The following is a 25,338-nucleotide window of genomic DNA, read 5'->3' as shown; positions in this document are numbered from 1 at the left end:
GTCTTTTTGGTGTTAAGTTGTATGTATTCCTTACATGTTTTGGATATTCACCCTTTAACATTGGTGAATATCTTCTCCCATTCAGTAGGTTGCCTTTAGTTTTGTTGATGGTTTCCTTTGCTGTGCAAAAACATTTTAGTTTGATGTGGTCCCAGTTGTTTTTATTTACTTTTTGTTTCCTTTGCCAGAAGAGACATTAAAAAAAGCCTGGTCGCTGTGGCTCAGTGGATTGAGCCTCATCCCATGGACTGAGAGGTTCCCAGTCAGGGCTCATGGCTGGGTTGTGGGCTTGATCCTCAGTAAGGGGCATGCAGAGGCAGTCAATTGATGTTTCTATCTCTCTAAAAATCAATAAGAACATTTAAAAACAAACAAATAAAAGAACAAAACAAAAAAACTTCGCTAAGAGCAATGTCAAAGAGTTTTCTTCTAGGATTTTCAAAGTTTCTGATCTTATATTTAAGTCTTTAAGTCATTTTGAATTCAGTTTTGTGTATGGTATAAGAAAATGCACCAGTTTTATTTTTTTGCGTGTATCTATTCGGTTTTCCCAACACCATTAACTGATGAGGCTATCTTTATTTACCCCATTGTATATTCTTGCCTCCTTTGTCGTAGATTAATCGACCATTTAGTGTTGGGTTTATTTCTGGGCTCTTTATTCTGTCTTTTTTTTTTTTTAAATATGTTTTATTGATTTTTTAGAGAGAGATAGAAACATTGATGAAAGAGAAACATCGATTGGCTGATCGATGTCAGCTGATTTCTCAGTAGGAACTTTGGAGGCCAAAAAGGATTGGCACAAAATATTCAAAGTGTTGAAAAGCAAGGACCTACAAACAAGATTCCCCTACCAGCAAGGCTATTATTTAGAATCAAAGGAGTGTTAAAGAACTTCCCAGACAAGAAAAAACTAAAGGAATTCATCACCACCAAACCAGTACTACAAAAAATGTTAAAAAGGGACTTTAATAATAAGAGAAAAAGATAAAAATACAAATAATAAAATGGCAATAACAACGTACCTATCAATACTTACTTTATATGTAAATGGACTAAATGCTTTAACCAAAAGACACAGGGTGGCAGAATGGGTAAGAAAAGGAGACCCTTACGTATGCTGACTCCAAGAGACCCACTTCAGACCTAAAGACACACACAAACTGAAGTAAGGAGATAGAAAAAGATGCTTCCTGCTAATGGAATGAAAAATAGCCGGGGGCAGTAATAGTTACATCAGGAAAAATATACTTTAAAACAAAGGCAATAATAAGAGACAAAGAAGGACATTTTATATACAAATGCCAAGATATGGGAGCAACCTAAATGTCCATTAATAAATTATTGGATAAAGAAGATGTGGGACATATATACAACGGGATATTACTGTGCCATCAAAGAGAATGAAATTTTACCATTTGTGACAACATGGATGAACCTAGAGGCTATTGTTGTAAGTGAAATAAGTCAGACAGAGAACGACAGATGCCATATGATTTCACTTATGTGGGAAAGTAAAAAACAAAATAAATGAACAATCAAAACAGAAACTTATACATACAGAGAAGAAACGGATAGTTGCCAAATGAGAGTGTGGTTAGTGGGCTGGGTGAAAAAGCTGAAGGGATTAAGATGTACAAATTGGCAGTTAAAAATAGTCATGGGGGCCCTGGCCAGTTTGCCTCAGTAGTTAGAGCACTGGCCCATGAACCAATGAGTTGAGGGTTCGATTCCGGTCAAGGGCGCGTACCTTGGTTGCAATTCGTCCTTGGCCCGGGTTGGGGTCGTGCAGAGGCAACCAGTTGATGTGTCTCTCACACTGATATTTTTCTCTCTCTTCCTCTCTCCCTCCCACTCTATCTGAACAAAAATGAAAAAATATCCTCTGGTGAGGATAAAAAAAAAATAGCCATGGGAAAAGTACAATGTAGGGAATATAGTCAATAATATTGTTATAACTATGTGTAGTGCCAAGTGGGTTCTAGTTATCAGGGGGACCACTTAAAATCCTCTCCTGAGGATATATTTTTATTGATTTTAGAGAGAGGAAGGGAGAAAAAGAGAGAAACATCCATCATCTGCCTCCCTTATGTGCCTCAACCGGGGATCAACCCTGCAACCTAGCTATGTGCCTTGACCGGGAATTGATCCTGTAACCTTTTGGTGTATGGGACGATGATCTAACCAACTGAGCCACTGGCCAGGGCTCAGGGGGACCACTTTTTAAGTTACAAACATGTCTAATCACTATGCTGTACATCAGTATATAATGCTGAATGGCAAATGTAATTTAAAATAATTAAATTAAATCAGAAAAGAGATCAAGGTGTCTTGGTCTCCTGTAACCCTTTGTCTTTCTTGGACAAAATTCCCACTGGTTTCACAGCCAGATGTTATGGGGACTTCTCTTCCTGTTACTGGTTCTTGGGGCTGAGGAGCCTCGTGTGAGGCTGGGACCCCTTGCTCCTCGGGGGGACTTCTGCAACCAAGCTATCCCTCCTGATTGTCAGTCACCACACCACAGCTGTGGAACCTGCCTGGTCCATGTGTCCACCCTTACTACCAGTCTCCTTGTGGTTTCTTTATACCCTTAGTTACAGGACTTCTGTTCCGCTAGTCTTCAGGTGGTTCTCAGAGATGATTGTTCTATAATTTAGATGTGGTGTTGGGAGGAGGTGAGCACAGACTTTACCTCCTCTACCATCTTGACTAGCAGTCAAGGCTTATATTTTCCTTCGTAGATTTTTACACTTGTTATGTTAAATATATATAGGCTTTCCTTCCACCTGATTTTACACTAAAAATTTATACTAAGTATTTTCACACACGTTTGGAAATATCATCTAAATGGCAGTTTGTGATTTCAGTAAGTAAAGCTGTGATGCACATTTTCCATCGACATTATTTTCGGAGCTTAGGACTATATTCCTAGTCAACATTCCCAGAAGAGGTTCAAAGTCTATGAGCACTTTTGCTCTGAGGCTTTAGGAGTCATGTGGCTTGATAATGAGGGTGAAAAAAGGGAAGCATCAGGCTGCCTCGGCTTTACCCAGTCCTGAGCGTAGCTGTGACACAGGACGGTGGAGGGACGGTGGAGGGACGGTGGAGGGACGGGGGCTCAGGGAGAAGGCTGGCTCAGGTGTGGCTTAGACTCTTGCAAAATGTCCCCTGGGGCCGGTTCAGAACAGCACTATGTCCAGTTGGATAGAAGTTAAAACTCTTTGTACTTTTCTTCATACAAGGGTGACACACAAGAGTGTAAGTTTCAAAAAGGAAAAGGATTTTTGTCTCATTTTTAAATGGCCGTGTCCTCAGTGTAGAGAAAAGGGCTCACACATAGTTGGTACTAGAATTTGTTGAATGCATGAATGAGCTCTTCTGAAATTGGTACTGACAGAACTCGGGAGAGCTAGCGATTACTTTGTCATCATTATTTCTGAGTCGGCATAAGCTAGGTCAGCTCAGGTAGTCCTCCCCTTGGAATTTATTGATGTGGATGTTTGGCTGGTTTAGCCACATGAAGTGACTGCCGCATAAGCACGTTGCCTCATCCCACTGCCAAGACAGTTCGAAGTTAAAGTTATCTCACCTCTTGTTGACCTTGACTACAGAATGATCCTTTGCCCAACACTCTGGTTGTCTTCATTTCCCCAAGCAGCCTGGTGTCCCCTGCAATGGTTGTCATTTGACTTAGGCCTGTAGCAGCTAATTTCATATTTGAGCCTTGGATGTGACCTTAGTATTTGGATGACGAAGAAAAAGAAATCTTTTTTCACGAAAAGGTGACTGTGTTGTGAAAAGTTGCCGGGACTTCCATAGTGCACAATCAGAGCAGAGTGGAATACACACTTTTGAGTCTGTTTGAATTTAGAGAGATCTTTCCTGGGGTTTAGATGCTGAAACAAATGACATTTTCTAATCAGACAAAAAAAAAAAAAAAAAAAGATGGCTTCCATGAGATGCCTTTGTTTTACTGGCCAGTTCCTCCTCCAGCAACATGAATTCTTCCTCCTCCTTTAAGACTCAGGGCAGGAGCCACTTCCTCCTCCGAGAAGCCTTCCCCGAGTCCCTTCTCTGTCCGTCCAGGTGTGATGCCGTTCCTCAGGCTTTCCCGGCAGCCAGTGTGGCCTTCCATGAGACCCTTCTCAACTGGAGCACGTGCTCTGTTTTAAGGACATTTCACCCTCATCTGTCCAGCCTCCCCTTTTTACAGAAGCAAAACACCAAGAGGTTTAGTGAGAAGGGACTGGACCTGGAGGCTCCTGACGTGCCCGGCCAGTGTTTCTGCAATCCCATAAGAGGTACAGATGTCTCAGATATTCAGAAGTAATCATCACACAGCACGGTACTCTTTGGCTGAGACTCAGAATGATGATGAATGCCTACACTGGAAATCATCTGGACAAGTTTTTCTTTATGCAGATTGAAAAGGAGGAAAGTCCCAGGCAGGAAAAGCCACATTTTTGTGGCCACTTAATCGTGTGTTAAGGACATTCACGAGACATGATTTGGATCGATTAAGATTGACTGGAGGGTTTTTTTAAATTGGAGGGGGGTGGTCAGCAAATTTTTTTTGTAAAAAGCCAAATTGTAACCATTTTAGGCTTTGCAGCCATATAGTTTCCACCGTAACTACTACAATCTGCTGTTACAGCTAACACAAGCAACATGTAAACAAATGAGTGTAGTTGTGTTCCAATAAAACCTGGTTTATAAAAACAGGCAGTAAGCGCTATTTGGCTGGTGGGCCATATTTTGCCAGCCCTTCCTTAAGAAAATTGTAGAAGACACAGCTTTATATTAGTGCCCTGCTGATTCTATAATAAAATGTTGTTATATCCTATAGCAAAGAAGTCGGCATGCTTTAGAACCTTTCTGCTACATTCGGGCAGGAATTCGGTAATACAAATAATTTTCTGCTAATTCATGGGTTCCAAGTCCTTTACTCCTCGTGGGAGTCTAGGAGTTTACATTGTACCTGGGATGACATCATAAGCACATCTGAAAAATAGAGCTATGTTTGCCAAAAATGTAAACAAGCTTTAGAGATCTTGACCATTTCACTTCGACCACATTGAAGAAATGATCAACTTTTTGCCCATTTAAAATCCAACTTAATGTCACTTAAAAAGAACAGACAAGATAAGAGAACAGTGATCTGAACTGGCAAAGTAATGTGTACAAGTCACAGGGTGAGAAAGAGTCAGAATTCGTAGGGGTTTGAACTCAGGTCTCTTGATTCTTTATCCGAGTTTCACATGTTCAGAACTGTGCTGACTCCTATGGGAGACATAAGATAAATACAATACCTGGTGCTTGTACTCCAGGAGGGGGGCAGGAAAGAACCACCCTGGGGTGTCTGTCACTCTTTCTGGGGTGAAAGTTGGGCGGCAGCAAGTCAGTCCGAGAGGCCCAGAACAGGTAGGAAAAAGGTAATTGAGGGAGATAGGAACCTGATGGGCACCACCGTCATGCCACTGAACATGCTGAGGTTTCTGGTGCCTGTCTGGGTGTGCGTGTGCATGGAATACAGGGCAGATGGGTAAGTGGGGTTTGAGGGAGCCCAATAAATGGCATCCCTTTACCCCCGCCCCCCAAGTTCGGAATCAATAGTGAGACAGACCTAGGAACTGGACAATTAGAGACAGTAGTGGTGATGCTGGTTTGGGAGAATGTGGATTACATTTTGGATCATGTGGGCCTCCTATAATTGTATCTCAAAAATGCTCGTCAATAACCATGGCTGAACAACCACAGGCTTTTCCCAGTGGAGCCTGTTCTGAAGGGCTGAACTGTACTTTTGGAAGGTCATGCTTTCAGATTTCCCAATCAGGCATTTCACTTCTCCGTCCTTGGGGAGGGATGGGTGAGGGACCGTGGGAAGGCCAAGAAGGATGCTTTAATGAGGAGCTCTCAGCAAGCCAGCAGGGGAGCATGAATGGATTCTGCTGTTAGATAAAATACAAAAGTTGTCTATTTATTAATTTTTTTGTTTATCCTTACCTGAGGATATTTTCCCATTCATTTTTAGAGAGAGTGGAAGGGAGGGGGAGAGAGACAGAGAGAGAAACATCAATGTGAGAGAGACATTGATTGGCTGCCTTCCACACGACCTGACTGGGACCAATGATTGAATCTGCAACCCAGGCACATGCCCTTGACCAGGAATCAAACCCATGACCCTTTGGTCCTCAGGCCGACACTCTAGCCACTGAGCCAAACAGGTCAGGGAAAAAGTTGTCTATTCATTGATTTCTGTCAGAGCCTGGCAACTTGGTTCTGGCAACTCCCCCTTCTGCTTTTTGACGCTGCCTTGTATGGCGATGGGGACATCCAAGTCTGGACTCAAGTTGTTTGAGAAGTTGCTATGCTCAACCCGGGAACCTTTAATGAGAGTCAGCTTAGCATAGGAGCTCTAAACTTTAAAACCCTCTGAACTAGTGCCAACAGTGCAATTTGCCTTACATTTCGTCATGAGAGGGGGTTAAGGGAAGTGGAAACCAATATTTATTGAGCTCTGGGTGTTCCAGGAGTTATGTTACGTGTTTTACATTGGTTATTTCATTCTGTCCTCGAGGCAATCTCTATTTTTAATCCTGTTTCACAAATGACTGCATTCTATCTGATTGCTGTGATTGGCGGGAGCGAGTGGGAGAGATGGGCAAGCACTTGCGCTGGTCCTCAGAAGACGGTCCATTTCCAGATTTGTGGGTGGGCATGTGATGTTCAGTCAAGAAAAGGAGCCTGTTTGGTGGCCTATGACTGAACGTTGCCTTCCATGTACTTTGTTTTCAGATATCTTTTGTATCTATGCCACAAGATCCAATTCTGTCCAAGCCTTCAATCAGGCTCTGAGGCATTTCCAACATTCTTCCATTATACTTCCTTCATGTTGTAAAGGCTGATCCCAGAAGTTACTGTAAAGAAAATATGACAATTTGCTTTTGACATTTTTCCCATCTGATGAAACATCCCAAGATCCATGTCTGTGTATCTGCCTCTATCTGCCCTCTCTTAACAGTAGTGCAGGATCTGACTTCAGTCTCTCAGTGAATGTTTTTTATTTGCCCAAAGTTACACATCTGATAAACACATCTAAATATTAGAGAATTGGGTACTTTTTTCCTTATTATTGAGTTTTGAAAGTTTTCAAAAAATATATTCTGGATACAAGTCTTTTACCAGAGATATGCTTGGCAAATATTTTCTTCCAGTATGTGTGGCTTGTCTTTTTCATTCTCTTGACAATGTCTTTTGAAAAGCAGAAGTTTTAAACTTTGATGAAGTCCACTTTTTCTATTTGCTTTTGTGCTTTTGGTATCACATCTAAGAAATCTGTGCCTAATCTGAGCTTATGTGTCCTTATAGAAGATTTCTAGTCTTAAATTTTAGATTTATGTCTATGACCCATCCTGAGTTAATTTTTATATAGGATTAGAAGTATGAATCAGAGTTTTTTTTTTTTTTTGCATATAGATAGCCAATTGTTCCAGTAACATTTGTTGATAATATTTTTCTTTCTCTAATAAATAGCTCCTGCTCATGATATGAATAGATATTTCACCAAACATATGAATGGCAAATAAGAACATGAAAAGATGCTCAACACCATTAGTCATTAAAGAAATGCAAATCGAACTACAGTGGGATAGCGCTAGGCAGCCGTGAGGATGGCTAAAATGAAAAAGACTGACCATGCAAAGTGTTGGTGAGGAGGTGGAGGAACCCTTTTTAAAATTTTACTTCACATATTACAATGGAAAGAGAATACGGGTTATATTAAATTTATTGGTAATAGATTGGAGAAGGGGAAAAAAGCAAAGTAGGGAAACCTGGAATTGGATAAAAATTAAAAGGATAGCTATATTTTTATATATGTGGATACAGGAGAGTGATTAGTTAACAATTAACATGATTAACATGATGAGAGGATTCGTAATTTCTGTTCTAGCATATTGGTTGTGTCCTGGGGGTCTCATAGTGTCTAAGACAGTAGGTGAGACTCTTCCTATCTCCCTGGGGCGTTACTTTCCAAGTAAACTTGTCCTCTTCCCAGGTGAAAGCAAGGAGGTATTGACTGTCTTTCTACTGGAATGCTGTGCCAGTAGATGTCCATGATCTCAGCACCCGCAGTTTCAGAAGTTAGCCATTAATTTAAAAACTGGTTGCAAGTCTCCTGGGGCTCCTGAGAGGGAAGAAGTGGGGAAGAGAACCCCCAGAGGAGCACTCGCACTGGGTCCTTTGGAGGAACTAGAACTCTTATACCTTCATTGTTGATGGGAATGTAAAATGGCAACTGCTTTGGAAAATATTTTGAAAGTCTCTTAAAAATTTATTTTATTTTTATTAAAAAAAAAAAATTAAATCCTCACCCAAGGATATTTTTCCATTTATCTTTAGATAGAGTAGGAGGGAGGGAGGGAAGGAGGGAGGAAGAGAAAGAGAGAGAAACATTAATGTGAGAGAGACACATCTACTGGCTGCCTCCCACATGACCCCAACTGGGGCCCGGGGACAAACCGCAACTGAGGTACATGCCCTTGATCAGGAATCGAACCCGTGACTCATTGGTCCATGGGCCAAAGCTCTAACCGATGAGCCAAACTGGCCAGGGCAAAAGTCTCTTAAAAATTTAAACATAAACCTACCATATGACCTATCTATTACTAGCTCTTTTCCTAAGAAAAATGAAAAGCACATATTTATACAAAAAGTTACACACACATATTTGTAGCAGCCAAAAAAACTGGAAACAACTCAAATGTCCATCAACAGATGAATGAGTAAACAAACTGTGGTATCACCATATATTAGAATACCACTCAGCAATAAAAATGAATGAACTAATGATGTGTGCAACAATGTAGATGAAACAGAAAAGAATTATTTGAGGCTAAAAGGAGCCAAGTAAAAAGAATGTATGCTTTATGATTCTATTTATATAAAATTCTATGAAGTTCAAACTCATCTACAGTACCAAGAGGACAGTAGTGGTTTTCTGAGGACAGAGGAGGGGACAGAAGAGGGGGATAATGAGGGGTATAAGCAAACTTGGTGGTGATGTGTCCTGACCGGGAATCGAACCAGCGACTTCTTGGTACATGGGTCAACGCTCAACCACTGAGCCACACCAGCCAGACTAGAGTTTCAATCTCCTTAGTAAACTACTCCTTTTGTTCATTGATTTTATTTCTGAGTTCATTAAACTGCCCATCTCTGTTTCTTATATCTCATTGAGTATTTTTCAGAACTGCAATATTTTAAAAAATTTATTTATTGTTGAGAGTATTACAGATGTTCCTCATTTCCTTCCCTCCTCCTCATACCTTCATCGCACTATTGTCTGTGTCCATTTGCTATGCATATATGCAAAATACCATTTGGTTACTCTCTTCCCACCCACCCCTCCCTGCTTCCCTCTGAGACCTGTCAGTCTGTTCCATTCAGCTTCCATGTCTCTGAACCTACTTTGTTTGTCAGTTTGTTTTGTTCATTAGATTTCACATATAAATGAGATCATGTGATACTTGTCTTTCTCTGACTGGATTATTTTGTTAGGCATAATAATCTCCAGGTCCATCCATGCTGTCTCAACAGGTAAAAGATCCTTCTTTTTTATAGCGCATAGTATTCCATTGTGTAAATGTACCACAGTTTTTCTATTTACTCAATTACTGATGGATACTTGGGCCGTTTCCAGATCTTAGCTATTGGAAGTAACATTGCTATGAACATAGGGGTGCATATATTCTTTCTGATTGGTGTTTCAGGCTTTTTAGGATATATTCCTAGAAGTGGGATCACTGGGTCAGATGGCAGTTTCATTTTGAATTCTCTGTCATTTAAATCACATACTTCCATGTCTTTAAGTTTATTTTTTGGAGAGTTTTTATTTTCTTTCTGAGGTGCCGTGTTATCTTGGTTATTCATGGTGTTTGATGGATTCTTTATTTAGGCATCTATGGCAGTGATTTTTTAATGGTGTGCCATGGCACACTGGTATTCCACAGAATACCGGACTATTCAGTCAGGGGCACCGATCCTTTCCCCCTTAGATTGTCAAATAAAAAAATGACAATAGCCAACACAGCAATAGCCGTCCATTGTGAATGAGTCAAAATTATACCAATTTTTTTTTTTGTCAGATTGGTAAAAAATATAATATGTTTTATGGTGTGCCTCAGAATTTTAGTAATTAGTTTATGTGTGCCATGAGATGAAAAAGGTTGAAAATCGCTCATTTATGGGTATGAAATCTGCCTTTTTCTTTAAGAGCGGCATTCTCTAATTAGTAGGTTGGTAAGGAGTTTTTCGTTTTCCCCCCACTAGGTGGCGATGCAGCGGAAGTCTTTTAGTCCCCTTTGCACTCCTCTGGTTTCGTGGATCTCTGTACGGTGGTGGCAGATGCCCTATTTCCCCTGGGGAGGTGGGCGTCTTCACTGTGACTAGGTAGTCAGGGCAGCACTGCTGTGGGCAATGCGGTTTTGAGTGGCGAAATCCCAGTGCTGTCGCCTGTAACCAGACACTGCTGGTAGTGCTGGGCTCAGCCATGATGGGTGGGGACAGGTGAGCTGGGAGAGGCCAGCCGGTTCATTTGTGGCTTCGTTCTCCTCCCGGTAATGGTGACTGCCAGGCCTCAGCTGCTCACCTCGATATTTCCACCTGTCACTGAGATTAGCTGCAGTGTGCACCTGCGCTCAGGGGAACCTGCTTCTGCCTCTGTAGTTCCCAGGGCTGCAGACAATGTTCTCTGTAGCCCCACGCGCACTGCTACAGCTTCTTCTGGGACCTGCTGCTAGCTCTGGGAGGGGCAGGGGTGGCGGCCAGGTTTCCATGGCTTTGTATTATTGCCTGGCCATGGCAGCCACCAGACAATTGTGGCTGTACCTCTACACTCTGTCTTCCCCGGGTTGCTGGGCTCAGCCGTAGCACGTACTGACCACTGAGTGTGGATCTCTCTGATCCGCAGGGCTGCAAAGATTGCAGGTGGCAACTGATTCTTCCCCTCTTGACACCTGAAGTGAGCTCTGGGATGCATCTGTGGCACCCATCTCCACTCCTTTTCCTACCTCCCTTCCATCTGATCAGAATCACCCACCTTCAGATGTTAAGCATGATAGGAGAAAGGTGGTTTCCTTTACTTGGGTCCTGTGGCTCCATGCAGCTGTGCCAGGCCAGGGTGGCCCTAAGGTTATACAGTAGGGGAGAGAGTGTGGGAGATATCAGCAGATGCTTTTGAATGACAGGTCTGAGACCTCTGCATAGTAAATTCTCCCACAGAGATCTCAGAAAATGCTTTTTCTTTTTTTGTCAAAGTGAACAATAAAATGAAGATGTACTGACGGGGACCCGTCTTTGAATATTGTACCTTTCGATCAGGGCTACTGATTCCCAGGTCAATACTTAAATGAAGATGGAAACTCAAACATTTTTGGAATGATGGCAACATCTAAACCTCATTGCTGTGATGCTGTGCAGAGCTGTTTGTTTCCAAAAGACATCAGAAGCCCTGTGAACCTGGGCTGCTGTATGAAGCCAAACATCTGGAATTAGAAAACCATGACTTTCTTTTTGTAAATAATAAAAAATAAAGGAGACAAAATTGCATCTTAGAGAAATGATGTATTTGTGTTCAGCAGTGAATGTGCCTTGTCCTTAGCCTACCTTAGTAGGTTTGCTGAACTTTGCACTACAAGCTGCGAACCACCCTATGTTGCCACTTATAATTTATTAATTGGGACTTAACCAGTTAGCATGAGTGGCTGAGCAGGTGTGCCTGCACAATGCCAAAACTCATGTCAAATTTATCAACGTAAAGAAAAAGAAAAGATAAACTAGCTATTCAAATGAATTGATGTTACTCAGGCCAAAAGGTTGAACCAAATCTCTTTGTATACCCAGATTTTTATCTTCTAGGGTTTGAATGAATGAATGAATAAATAAATAAATAAATAAATAAAATTAGAAGTCAATAGTCTGTTTCTTGTAGGAGGTGGTATCTCAATGATGAGTACCTTTCCATTACTGAGAGAAATTCTCAAAGTCTCTTAAAACCTTGATAACTCATTAGATGTTCATACTGAACTTTTATTTTGAGATAGAAACAGGAAGAAAGAGAAAAAAAAATGAGTGAGCAGTTCCAGGACCTCCCAATACTCCAGGACACAAATATAAAGATTTAAAAATCTAAAAATCTATAAACAGAAAACTTAAAAATGGTGTATTGTATTTTAGGTCTTCATGAGCTAGTCATCTCAACATTTTTTATAATTCAAATAGCTCTACTGAATTATGACCAGGTGACATCTGCAGGAGGTGACAGTGGGACCTGGTTGTCCTCGCCTCCAGGACATCAGAACAGGATTTGAAGAACTCCCAAGAGCTTTGGGGGAAAGTGCACATTCAATTTTTCTCATGGTACTACCTTTGATAGAAAATGGTTAACCACTCCTTTGCAGAAAAAAAGAAAATGTGGTTTTATTGAATTGGGCCTTTCCTCTACTAGAATTTGGCAAATGCTGTGCAGACACAGAATTTGGAGAAGCCAAGATATCTGGTCAATGCCAATTCGAGAAAATTAGTTAAATCAGCATTGGAGTTATTCTGTCTGTGGTTTTCACTCTCACCGCACATTTGAATCATCTGGAGAAGCTCAGTGTGTAGCCTAAGATTCAGATGAACTTACCTCCAGTGTGTCCTTTCCTCTGTGTTCCCAAAGCCCCAGTGGTTTCACTAGGTACATGGGAAGCACCGCTGATGGAGACAAGTGCTGATGCAACAGATTCTTTTTTTTTTTAAACACAGTGACTGTAGGAGAGCAAAATATTCAGTAACATAAACCCTGCAACCAGCTTCACCTGGACGTGAATCCCAGTCTGAGTATCTCCTCAAGCTAAGTTAATCTCACTGTGCCTCCGTTTCCTCTGTAAAATGGGGACAATTGGAACATTTCTCTCGTGAGGTTATTGTGAATATTAAATGACTTAATATGTGCAAAATACTTAGAACATTACTTAGAACACAGTAGGTGCTATGAAAACACGAGCTGTCTGTGGTCCTTTGCTGGTATTTCGGAACTCAGTGGCCTGTTACTCTGACAAGGTGCTATAGTTACCTGTGGCTGTAACACGTGACCGCCAACTGGGTGGCTTAAACCGACAGACAGTTTCCTCTGACCATTCTGGAGGCCAGAAGCCTGAGACCAGGGTGCCGGTAAGACTGCGCTCCCTCCGGAAGCTCCGCAGGAAACCCCGTCCTTGCCTCTGGCAGTTTCATGTGTCTGTGCTGTCTTCCGTCCTTGTCCTCTGTGGGTCTTTCTTGTCCTGCCCCTTGTATAAGGGGACACGTGATTGCATTTGGGGTCCACCAGGTATCCAGGATGGTCTCTTCTCAAGATTCTTAATTTACTCACATCTTTGGCCATGTGAGAGAATATTCAGTTTTTTGTTGTAATAAAGTAATAAAATAATATTCAGAAGTTCCTGGGGCTAGGGAGTAGGTGTATCTGGTTTGAGGGCCACCATTCAACCCACCACACAAGGTCAAGTGAAATGTTAGTGGATGGGCTGCAGAACTGATTCATTCTGTGTTTAGTCACCTTTATATTTGGCCTACGCATCCCTCTCTAATGTGTCCAAAACCATTATTTACAATGGCAGGTATGATCTGAGTACACAGATGAGTGAATGTTCATTGTCAGCGTTTGCTATTTCTTGGGAGGGACTCAGGGAAGTGGGCCAAGGGCTCAGAGGACTGGTTGGCCTAATGCCCTTTGACATACGGAGAGGCTCCAACAAGGAAGGACATCTTGGTGGGTTCTGTTCCACAGGGAATAATTTGGGGGGAAACTCTATTTTATGATTAAATGCAACCTAAAACCCTCACCAATTCTGGCTTTCAACTTGGAAAAGTTTGGTACTTATTTCAAAAGAGAACAGTGTAATGGTGCATGAATCAGGACTCTCAGTTCCAAATGAGAGAAAAATCAATTCAGAGAGGCTTAAGTAAAGCCTGAACTTATCGAGTCTCACAACTGGAAAATTCCGACTTCAGGTCCAGACTGATGCTGTGGTGCCAAAGATACCATGAGCACCTGGTTTCTCTCTCCAGCTCTTAGCTCTACTTCTTGTACTGGCTCTATTCTCTTGGTGGTGGCAAGACAACTGTAGACTCTAAGAGCTTATATCTTTTCAGATCCAAGGTAGGTGGAAAAGAATAGTTCTATACAAAAATGTGGACAAAACCTTATTGGGGTCTGTTGGGTCACATGCCCATCCTTGAAACAAACACTGTTCTGACTGGCTGAGGAGCCTTGGAAAGGATGAACCTTCTCATGGAGCAAAGATGTGAAAAAAAAAAAAAGTGAGCCCTGATATCTGGGGAAGAGCTCTCTAGGTAAGAGGTGAAGATCTGAGGTGGCACATGCTGGTCCTGTTCAGCTAATAGCAGGGAGGCCAGCGTGGCTTGAGTGAGTTGGACAAGGGGAAATTGTAGACGAGGTCGGAGATGTAGCTGGGTAACCAGACTACATAGAGCCTTGAAGGCAATCATAGGGATTTGGGCTTTTCCTTTGCAATGAGGGGTTTTATTTTTCAGAGGGAAATCGTATAATTCCTTTCACAGTTTTATTCTGTCTGCTCTGTGGAGGATAGACTACAATGAAGGAAGGACAGGTTGAGTGAGGAGGCTTTTGCAAATATTCAAGAGAGGTTTAATGATGACTTGAACTCAGATAAAGTTGGTAAGATGTGGCCAGATTCTGAAAATATTTTGAAGGTAGAGCTGACAGACTTTGCTAATAGATTTTATGTGTGTGTGGAGAGAGAGAGAGAGAGAGAGAGAGAGAGAGAGAGAGAGAGAGAGAGAGAGAGAGAAGCCAGTGATGGGTTAAAGTCCCTGATCTGAGCAATTGGAAGAATGGAGATGCCATTTTCTGAGATGGGGTAGATTCAGGGAGGTGCAGGTTTGGGGAAAGGCAGGGAATCGGGTTTGAGTTTGGATGTATAAAGTTTGACGTGTTCTTTAAACTGGATGTCTAGTAGGAAGTTGGTCATATGAGTCTGAGTTCAAGTAGTGCAGCCATCCTGCCTGGAGACCAATTTGGGAGTGGTCGTTCCATAGAAGATATTTAAAGATGTGAGACTAGACATGATTACACTTACAGTGGCTGTAAATAAAGAAGAAAAGCGTCCTGAGCCCTGGGGCATGCCAGTATTACAGGCCATGGGGGTGAGCAGAAATCAGCAAGAGAAAATGAAGAGAAATCAATGATTAGGAAAAGAACCAAGGGACAAGAGTGTGCTGGAAGCTGAACGGGAAGGGAGCGTTTCCAGAAGGGTGAAGTGATTACCTTGTCAGATAAGAAGAGAGCTGAAAATTGGCTCTGGGATTTGGAAATGTGGAAGTCTTGGTCTCACCAAGATGCATTTCTGTATGGGGAGAAGGGAGGAAAGAAGAGAAGAAGACAGATGGTGAGTATAGATAACTCTTTGGGGGAGTTTTGCTATAAAAGAAAACAGGGGTGTTGGTTGAAGAAAGAGATGGGGCTGAGGAAGGAGTAATTACTATACATAACAAGTAAAAAATATATATATATACACACACACCTTGTATTTAAATATAGAACTTTATTATGCTTGAAAATGAAGTCTAAAATTTCATATACTGAAAAGTCTTCAATAGGCATGGTAATCTTAGCAATAGCATTTATATTTGAAGAAGACTTAGTTAAATATGAGTCGGTCTATGCAAGATGTATAATTTTAAAGGTTGTTTCTTTGGTTTAAATTGGATTTGCAATTCCAATAAGCATCCCCCCCAAATGAATATTTACTTAGCAGTTATAGAAAATTTTATATTTACAGAGTACTTATCAGTCTCTGCATCAGAACCAACACAAAGAGAATGAAAATTTACATGGGAAGTGTAAGGGGGAGTTAAAGTGAAGTGGTCTCAAATCAGGAAAACGGAGTCTCAGGCCATAGGTGGGCCATGGCATCAGGAGGTGAAACTCACCTGCAACCCTCCACAGCACTAACAACCCTCCACAGCACTAATCTCAGCCCCTTGGACTACTTGACTCTTTCCTCCTTCCTCGTCATTGTTTTTATTGCTTTTTACATAGAAACATTTATTTTGCTTCTAGCTTTCCAACATCAAAATCATTTAGATCAGAAGGATTGCATTTGTTCTCCAGGACTCCTGGCTCTCCGGAGCCTTCGCCTGTGCTTTGTGTTCACCAACCTCCTTTCTTTTTCTTGCTGGGAGATCCAGCGGGGCTATACATTTCCTAGACTCTGCTACAGCTGGGTGGGGCCAAAGCGGGAAGGATGGGAGTAATACACACCACTTCCAGCCTGCAGCCTGGCCCTTAAGATAACCTTTACACCATCATCCATACTCTCTCTCTTCCTTCATCTGCTGGCCAGAGGAGGAAGATGCGCTGGAAGAGCCTGGCTCCGGATCGCAGAACAGAGCATCACCCCTAAACAGGTTTGCACTGTGGCCTGAGCAAGAAATGAGCTTTGATATGTGGAACCTCTGAGACTTTGGAATTGTTTATCATAGTAGTGAGTCTGTGATTAATACATACTCCTTTGGTTGAGAGGCGGTTAGTGTTGACTTTGCATTCAGACTTAGAAGGTCCAGAGAGTAGGGGAGGTCACATGGTTAACTTGAAAGCATGGCTGCATGCACTATGTCCCGGGTTTTCAGAAGGCAAGGACTTTGTCTTTGGGCTGATTTGGGGGGCGCTGTTGGCATGACAGGACCGCACTGGGAAGCAAACAACTCTGTTTTAGATAGCCTTTCTGTAGTCTTCCAGGATCTTTTCCGTCTAAGAATTTATGCCACGCTTAGAGCCTCAAAGCTCTCTCGTGGGGCATAAGCGGAAGGAGAAGCAAAGTATTCAGCAACTATCCCGATAGTTGCATCATCTTATTTAATTTTTTAAGACTCCAGTGAGGTAGTAATAATTAACCTCCGTTTACAGATGTTTATAATCAAGTACAGTCATTAATCTTTTCATTGCCCAGTTTATCACAAATCTGGCCAGTGGGACTCCTTCCAGTTGGCATGTATGTACTTTTGACAACCTCTGTCTCCCCCTTCATCTTCAATTATTTTCTTACTTTCCAGCAAAACAAACTGACTGAGAATGTCCCTTGTGCTCTTGAGAAGAATGTATATTCTGCTGGTTTGGGATGAAATATTGTATAAGTATCAGTTACATCCATCTGATCAACTGTGTCATTTAAGGTCATCGTTTCCTTGTTGATTTTTTGTTGGGAAGATCTATAGAGTGATGGCAATCCCCTACTATGACTGTATTGCTGTTGATCTCTCCCTTTAGGTGATCCTATATTGGATGCATATATGTTTACAAGGGTTATATCCTTTTGTTGGATCCCTTTAGTATTATGTGGTCACCTTTTTGTCTCTTGTTATGGCCTTTGTTTTGAAGTCTATTTTGTCAGATATAGGTATTGCTACCCTAGCGTTTTTTCATTTCTATTTGCATGGAATATTTTTCCCATCCCTTCACTTTAGCCTTTGTGAATCTTTTGTTCAGAGGGGGGTCTCTTGTATACAGCATATATATGCGTCATGTTTTCTTATCCATTTAGCTGCCCTATGTCTTTTGATTGGAGTATATAATCAATTTACATTTAAGGTTATTATTGATAGGTCTTTATTTATTGCCATTTGTTTTCTTTATACCTATGTTCCTCTCTCTATTTCTTATTCTTCTTAAAGCAGTTCCTTTAGCATTTCTTTCTTTCTTTTTTTTTTATCCTCACCCGAGGACATTTTTCCATTTTTTTGTTCAGACACAGTGGGAGGGAGAGAGAGGAAGAGAGAGAGAGAGAAACATCGACGTGAAAGGGACACATTGAGTGGCTGCCTCCCACACGACCCAACCAGGGCCGGGGACAAACTGCTACCAAGGTACGTGCCCTTAGTGGAAACCGAACCCGGGCCTCTCTGGACCAAAGGCCGACGCTCTAACCGTTGAGCCAAACTAGACAGGGCCACTTTAACATTTCTTGCAATGCTGGTTTGATGGGAATGAACACCTTTAATCTTTTTTAAAATTTTTGTCTGGGAAGCTCTTTATTTCACCTTCAATTTTAAATAAAAGCCTTGCTGGATAGAGTAGTATTGGATTCAGGTCCTTGCTTTTCATTACTTTGAATAGTTCATGCCAATACCTTCTGGCCTGAAGTTTTCTGTTGATAAATCAGCTGGCAGCCTTATGACAACTCTCTTGTAGGTAACCAACTTTCTCCCTCTTGCTGCCTTTAAGATCCTCCCTTTGTCTTTAACCTTTGCCATTTTAATTATGATGTGTCTTGGTGTGGGTCTTGGGTTCACCTTGATTAGGACTCTGTGTTTCCTGAACTTGTGTGACTTTTTTCTTCACCAGGTTAGGGAAGTTTTTCTGCCATTATTTCTTCAAACATGTTCTCTATCTCTTCCTCACTTTTTTCTCTTTCTGATACCCTTATGATGCAGATGTTATTATGTTTTATGTTGTACCAAAGTTCCCTTAAACTATTCTCATTCTTTTTTTAATTTTATTTTCACCAGATGACATTTTTGCATTTATCTTCAGATAGAGAGGGAGGAAGAGAGAGAGAGTAACACTGATGTGAGAGACACATTGAGTGCCTGCCACCCACATGACCCAAACTGGGGCCAGGGACAAACTGCAACCAAGGTACATGTCCTTAGTGGGAACCAAACCCAGGACTTTCTGGTCCATGGACCAATGCTATAACCACTGATCCAAACCAGCCAGGGCTATCCTCATTCTTTTTCGTTTTTTCCCCTTTTTGCTCCTTTGATTGGGTGTTTTTTCTGGCTTGTCTTCCAAATTGTTGATTCGATCCTGTGCTTCATCCAATCAACTTTTTATTCCTTGCAGTGTATTTTTATGTCAAATATGGTATTCTTCATTTCCAACTGATTATTTTTCATGGTTTCCATGTCCTTTTTTTTTTTTTCCTCACCCGAGGACATTTATCCATTTTTTGTTCAGACAGAGCGGGAGGGAGAGAGAGGAAGAGAGAGAGAGAAACATCGATGTGAAAGGGACACATCGAGTGGCTGCCACCCGCACGACCAACCAGGGCCGGGGACAAACTGCAACCGAGGTACATGCCCTTAGCGGGAACCGAACCCAGGTCTCTCTGTAATGCAGGCCGACGCTCCAACCGCTGAGCCAAACCAGCCAGGGCCTCCATGTCCTTTTTAATACTGTTTGTAGTTTTCACTAAATTCCTTGAGCATCCTTATAACCATTACTTTGAACTCTATATCTGATAAATTGCTTGCCTCCATTTCATTTAGCTCTTTTTTCTGGAGATTCCTCCTATTCTTTCATTTGGGGTCTGTTTCTTTGTCTCCCCATTTTGGTTGTCCCTTTGTGTTTGTTTCTGTGTATTAGACAGAACTGCTATGACTCCCCATCTTTGTGGGGTGACCTTATGTAAAAGGTGTTTTGTGGGACCTGCAGTCTCCTCGATCTCCTGAGCTGAGTGCTCTAGGAATGTCCCTTGTGTAGGTTACGTGGGCCCTCCTATTGTATTTGGGTCTTGATTGCTGTTGACCTGTTCATGGGTAGTATCGATCCTCAGGCTGGCTGACTATGAGTTTCAACCCCAACCACAGCATGCAAGCTGCTGTGCAGGTGCCGTCTCAAGGTATCTTGTTGGGCTCAGTAGCACAATATTCCATGTCACCTGAGCTCTGTGCTCTGGGAGTGTCTCTTGTGAGTTATGTGTATCCTTTGTTGTAGTTGAGGCTTGATTGTTGTTGGCCCTTTCATGGGTGGAGTTAACTATTCAGGCTGAATGATTATAAGGGTAAATCTCAATCACTGTGTATGAGTCATTGTGCAGAGACTGCTCTCTGAAGTGGGGTTGTTTCCAGCAGGGTCTGGTGCCCGCTGGGATCCCCCTTTTTGTGTTCTGCATGCGTGGTTAGTTGGGTCTAGCTCTGGTGTGGTCTGAAGCCAACCACTGGTTGTGTTGGTTCTGGGTCCACTTGATTGGGGTTCAGGTGCAGATTGATTTCAGACATTGTATGTAACTGGCCTTGGGCTACCTGTCTGTAGTTACCATGCTATTTACTGTTTGTGTCTGCATCTACTGAACCTGTATGTGTGTCCAATCTGTATAAAAGGGTCAGCCTCTCCAGCTTAGAGCTGGGGGCAGATCTGTGATAGGACTGAGGCTCTCTGAGGTCCACCTCCACCTGTCAGCTACCCTGCCTCCCCCGTTAGGTTGCCTGGTCTTCTTCCAGAGCCTTTTGAAGACAGACTGTAGGATGAACCCAGGCTAGCTGAAATAGGGCTAGTGGGTTCCTTACTTGGGGATCACACAGTCAGGCACTCAATGAAGGGAAAGTAGTCCTGCTTCTAAGCCAAATCCCTTAGGGTTTCCAACTCTAGTTCCCCCTGGGGGTGGGGCTCCCTGTACATTCAAGTTGGGTACAGGCAGCTGTCCCTTCTGCAAGAGCAAGGCCAGCAGCCCTGGGCTTAGAGGGATAGATCAAAAGAGTGTCCTATTGAGGATGATGCCAGCCCAGGCTGCAGTAGGCTAAGCACTTCCTCTGGTCCCAGAAAATAACCTCCAAGGGTCTCACACTTTGAATGTCCCTGCTCTGGGCCATTCTCTCTTCCTCTCCCCCACCCACAATGGAACTAGGCCCAGTTGGGATATCCAGGACCTGGCAGGGCTAATCCAAATAGTCTCATGTGGGGTGTGGTCCTCAACCTGTAGGAGGGGTGGGTACTTCTTCCCAGGGTAGTGCAGGCTGAACTCTCAGGGGAGCTTGGATTTGCCTCCCTGCAATGTGGCCACAGAGCCCAGACCTCGGCTGTTTGGCTCCCAGACAGAAGCCTCCCTGGGAGACACAATCCAAAAATCCCAGCTCTGCATGGTTCTGCATGGCTCCCCAGAACCCCCACACCATAGAACACTGGGCCAAAGGGCAGCCCTGTAAGGCACTCCAATTTCTCCATGTGTTGGTCTCAGCAGGGTGGGGTTGAAATTTCCAGCTCTGCTCGGGGTCTGAGCCAGCAGGATGGGCTGAAAGTTTGGCTCCCCTGCACCATCAAGCCCAGCAGGAGGGTCGAAGATCCCTGCCTGGCACTGCTCCCCTGTGCCACTGCACCCAGCAGGATGGGATAGGGCAGGCTGAGCCGCTCAACAGGTGTGGGGAAGGGTGCCGACTGCACACTTGAGGTGGGGGGAGACTGTTACTCTTTCCCAAGTCACACAGTTTAGTCACGTTCTAGGTCTCTGCCCAAAGCCTTTCCAGAAAATAGAGGGCCCCTTAAAGTCACTGTTGGGTGTGTCCAGCAAACTCCTCCGCAGGACCTGAGCACTGCAGCACGGCCGCTCCAGCAGCAGGAGTTGGAGTGAACTCTCCAAGCTGGTGCTGTAACAACAGGGATGCTCTTTCCCTGGGATGATGCAGCCTGAATTTCCCAAGTAGACAGAATTACCACTGATTCCCAGATGCTGCATGGGCTCCTCTCCCCATCTCTGTTGCTCTGGGTCGTGGATCCCTGCATGGGATTGAGGCCCCATGCTCCTAGGGGAAGGGAGCTCTGCAGTCATGATATCCCTGGCGTCTCAGCCACCACTGCACCTACGTAAGGGGCTCTCCCTTTCCACGTCTCTGCTCTTCGTACCAGTCTCTGTGTGGCTTCTTTTGTTCTTCTTGGTTATAGCATTTTGGATCAGCTATCCTTCAATTGGTTTTTCAAATTGATTGCTCTGTAATTTAATTGTAAGTTCGGTTTAAGACTGGGAGCAAGTGGGTGCAGCTTCCAGCTAGGCTGCAGCCCTCTTGGGCCGTCCGTCATGATAATGCTAATTCTAAAGAATGTCTTCAGTTTTCAGCTGAGTAATCAGGATATGGACTTTCCTGTTTGCGTCCCAATTTGTTTGCAAATACAAAAAAAAAAAAAAAATTTGCAGTGGTTGCAATATGTTTTTGGTTTTGTCCAGTTCAAAGGTTATTTTGCCCAGTTCAAACATTCCAAAGGTTTGAGGAGTGAAGATGTGCAAGTAGTCCTCTGTGGCGGCTGCCCGAGCCCTGCTCTGAAACAGCTCCACAGTGTCAGCTTTGCACAGTTCCTTTCTATAATTTCCATCTTTGCACTGATATTTTCTGCTTGATGAGACATTATTCTTATACTTTCCTTTAGTTCTTTAGACATAGTTTCCTTTAGCTCTTCGAACATGTTTAAAGTAGTGAATTTAAAGTTTTTGTCTAGTAAGTCCAATGTCTGGGCTTCTCAGGGACAATGTCTGCTTTTTTCCAATATATGGGTCGTACTCTCTCATTTCTTTTTGCACGTCCCATAGTTGTTGAAAACTGAGTAATTCAAGTAATATTATGTGGCAATGTTGGGGAGCCTAGTCTCCCCACTTCTTGGGGTTTGTTGTTGCTGTTATAGTAGTTGTTTGCTGAGTGACTTTTCTGAACTCATTCAGTGAAGTCTCTATCTTTGTGGTTGAGGTCACTCAAGTCTCTACTTGGTCAGCTTAATGATCAGTTAATGACTGGACAGAGGCTTCCTTAAACACCTGGGGCCAATATGTCTCCTGTTATTGCCAAGGGCCTCTTCGTGCATGTAAGGGAACTCCTTCAACAACCACATGTTGTTTACAGCTCTGTGGTAGCCTCAGTGGCTACTTGTGAGGATCTCAAGGTCAATCAGAGGTGAGAGCTCAGGACATTACAGGTCCTTTTTGAGTATGTCCATGGCCCTATGCATGTGCCTGGCGGTCGAGATTCCCAGGAGCAGGCCTGAGCTTTGCCAAGCTTCTGTGGGCATCTCATTCTTCAACCTTTCCTTTTAAACTTTTTGATTGTTTTATAATAAGCCCACCTGTTATCCATTGCCTCGTGCCACTTTGTTGTTAAGACAGTAAATAAATATTCCCCCTCCTCAGAAACTTTGAGCACTTGGGTAAGTTGGAGGTGGAATAAAGGCAAGATTTTTGGGTGGAGCCTTCCGGGGAACCACCAGACAGGTAAAGGAGTGAACTCTCTTTGGGAATGAGGCTTTGAGAGAGCTCCAGCCCTGTTTTGATCCCCCCAGTTCTGGAAATGTGGGCTATTACTTTTCAAGGCTGTGTAGAGCTGGGGAGTGGGAGATCGAACAGGGTAAGTGAAAAGCCACCAAACTTGCTGTCCTTCCTGAGACTCAGCCATATCCTTGCCTACGTGCCCCCAGATTGCTGTAAGCCTTTGGTTAATATCCAGAGTTCTAAATATGGTTTTGCCAGTTTTTTTCTTTGCTTTTATGAAGGGGCGAACTCTTGGAGGTCATCCTTCTGCCATTCTGCATTCTTAACTAACTTTTAAATTTAAGAGTAATTCTAAAATTTGGGGAAGGGGGTGTCCCACAAGTTGATTTTAAGTTCACATAAACAAATAAACAGTCAAGAGTAAATTGAAAAATTCTCAAAAAAATGTCATGATGTAAGAATAGCCCCACCCCGTATTAAGACATATTTGAAAGTATAATTATTAAAATGGTGTGGTTTCAGCAATAAAGAGATCAATGGAACAGAATCAAGAGTCCAGAAGAAGAACCAATACATATATGATAATTTAGTGTGGATACCAATGGCAATGCATGTCACTGAGAAAGAGATATTTAGTAAATTTACTAGCATTAGGAAAAAAAAAAATAAATTGGATTCAAAATAAATTCCAGATGTATCAAAAGTTTAAACATAAAAATTATTAAAATAATGGGAAAATTTGGGAGTTACTACAAAATTATGTCTGAGTGGGTATGCTCTAAGAAACAACCAAATATCCATAGAAATAAAACAGGTAAATCCATATAGTCTTATATGAGAATAATATATAATAATAGAAATCAATGAAATATACTTCTACACAACACTATGTTTGAGTCTCAGAACTTAGATGAGTTAAAGAAATAAGGCATTAAAGAATAAGAATCATAAACTATAGTTCAGTTCATATAGAATTAAGAATGAGCAAAATAAACTACATTTTTATTTATTTATTTTTTTTATCCTCACCTGAGGACATTTTTCCATTTTTTGTACAGACAGAGTGGGAGGGAGAGAAAGAGAGAGAGAGGGAAACATCGATGTGAAAGGGACACATCGAGTGGCTGCCACCCACACGACCAACCAGGGCCGGGGACAAACTGCAACCGAGGTACATGCCCTTAGCGGGAACCGAACCCAGGTCTCTCCGGACCGCAGGCGGACGCTCTAACCGCTGAGCCAAACCGGCCAGGGCTAAACTACATTTTTAAAGGATGCATACAAATGTGGTAAAATTACACAGAGGCAACAGGAAATCAGAATGGTGGTTACCTCTGGGGTGATGGTGGTACTGTGAACAGTGAGGGACCCATGGGAGTCTTTCTTTTTTTTTTTCCTTTATTGATTTCAGAGAGAGGAAGTGAGAGGGAGAGAGAGATAGAAACATCCGTGAGAGAGAACATCGATTGGCCACCTCCTGCATGCCCTGCACTGGGAATCGGGCCCACGACCTGGGCATGAACCGGCAACCTCTTGGTGCATGGGTCGAAGTTCAACTACTGAGCCACACCAGCCAGACTTTCATGGGAGTCTTTCTGGGTGATGACAATGTTCTACTTCTTGACTTCATTAGTGACTATATGGGTATTTATTTGATAGTTATTCATTAAACTATTCATAGAAGTTTGTGAGCTTTCCTGTTATATAGCATCACAGACAAGAAAAACTATAAAGAGGATGTAATTTGAAGTATAGAATTTAACATATATTTTATTTTGAGGTTATTTATATTTTTAAGCTCTTCTTCCTAGATTCATAATCCCTAACATTTAGAGACGTTTCTCCTCTCTTGAGGGATTTTGTAGCCACTTTATAGAGAATGCTACAACATCACCTAAGAAAGACACTATGGAAGTCATATGGTCAAGTGGCTGCTATCAAAATGCCATTCCACTGGCAGATGGGGTAACCCTGTCTTCCCATACAATCTGGGATTCACTTCTTGATTTACAGAAAGCATCAGTATCCAATCCTGGGCTCCTAGGACTGAATTTACTAACTACTGTATGGGCATGACATTTACCTTTCAAGACTGTTGTAAGAATAAAATAACAAATGGTGACTACAATGATTTTAATGAAACAAGACAAATAATATCATAAAAGCTTGTTTTAGAGCTGGATGATGTTCTTTCATTGCACACATTTAAAGGAAAATGGCTTTTAAAACTGGATTTGATGTGATTATCTGTTCGAAATCTTTTCTTCTCGTTAATACATATAGTTTTAAC

At 42.4% G+C, this 25,338-nt stretch overlaps 1 protein-coding gene across 1 annotated transcript in view; it reads left to right on the top strand.

Annotated features, from left to right (window-relative positions):
- SRD5A2 (steroid 5 alpha-reductase 2) overlaps positions 1–25,338 on the top strand; it is a 36,303-nt gene that overhangs the window by 4,659 nt on the left and 6,306 nt on the right. The gene's annotated exons all lie outside the window — the stretch shown is intronic.

This window comes from Molossus molossus, unplaced genomic scaffold (genome assembly GCF_014108415.1).
Source record: "Molossus molossus isolate mMolMol1 unplaced genomic scaffold, mMolMol1.p scaffold_m16_p_15, whole genome shotgun sequence".
Lineage (NCBI taxonomy): Eukaryota > Metazoa > Chordata > Mammalia > Chiroptera > Molossidae > Molossus > Molossus molossus.
Note: the sequence above shows the minus strand (reverse complement) of the source record. Positions and strands in the feature narration are given on the sequence as shown.